Below are 1,105 nucleotides of genomic sequence, written 5' to 3'. Positions count from 1 at the left end.
GAGAGAGAGAGAGAGAGAGAAAGATAGAGATAGAGTGAGAGAGAGAATTTCGAACGTGCCAACGTACGTCGCGATTTTCCGGAATCGATTGAACCTCGCAAGATACAAAGGCGTCATCGTCGCATTTCCCTTTTTAGGTTAATACGCATAATGTTTGAAAAGCCGAGGTAGCCGGCGAAGTCCTCGGGTTGTTTCGAGGAGCGAGGCGATCGTTACCGGTGTGGACGAAGGGGTAAAAGCGCGTGTACATGCATAGTAAAAACGGTGCGCATGCATGTATGCATGCACTCCGTGGGATCCGTAACATGGACGGAATGAATGGACTGACCTGAAAGTCGCAGTGGATAATTTCGGCGTCGTCGAGAAGTCGGATAGTGGCGCGATGCACCACCGTAACGTCGCTCTTGCTGCCAAACTTCAACATTTCTGCCTTCAAGTCGCCACCCGAATTATCCCCACGACCCTCATCGTCTCCTGCCCCACAGCACCACACAGCTAATTACGATACTCGTATCTCTCGCGTTTCGTCTTTTTATTTTAACTGCCACCGCCGACGACGACAGTCACCGATGCGTAACACTTTCGAGACGGATTCGGTGACGAGTTTACGCAGCGCACGATGACAAAATCACACGACCAACGACGACGCATCACCGTGTTGGAATACGAAACCTCTCTATCAACCGGTCTTTCAGTCCTCTCTCTCGTCTCGCCTCGCTGTTACAACGATGCCATGTTTTTCGAACGAGCCCCGATGTTGCCGTTTCACGTAGGTAAGGTAGATCCGCGCTAATTACGTAACGCGGCGGGAAATTTGATCTGTCGAACTCACCTCTGTACGGAGAAATTAAGGGATAAGAAGTTGTAGTTTCTTTAGAAGACAGAAAAATAAAAGAGCAACGTATGGTAAAGAAACCGATCGCTCTTATTTCCTAATACAAACGAGAAACGTTCGCCAGTAGTTAACACGTTGATAATGAACGAATTTAAGTGTATTTTAGTACAATTTGAAGCAGGAACTCTCTACTTTAATTGAGTTCGTTTTACAAATTTTAGTAAGTTCATTCCTAAAGACTGAAAATTAAATTTACATTTTTCGTCCAAT

The sequence above is a fragment of the Ceratina calcarata genome, unplaced genomic scaffold (assembly GCF_001652005.2).
Source record: "Ceratina calcarata isolate Rehan_Ccalc_2016 unplaced genomic scaffold, ASM165200v1 scaffold574.2, whole genome shotgun sequence".
NCBI classification, from domain to species: domain Eukaryota; kingdom Metazoa; phylum Arthropoda; class Insecta; order Hymenoptera; family Apidae; genus Ceratina; species Ceratina calcarata.
The sequence above is the reverse complement of the archived record's forward strand: the minus strand, read 5'-3'. Positions refer to the sequence as shown.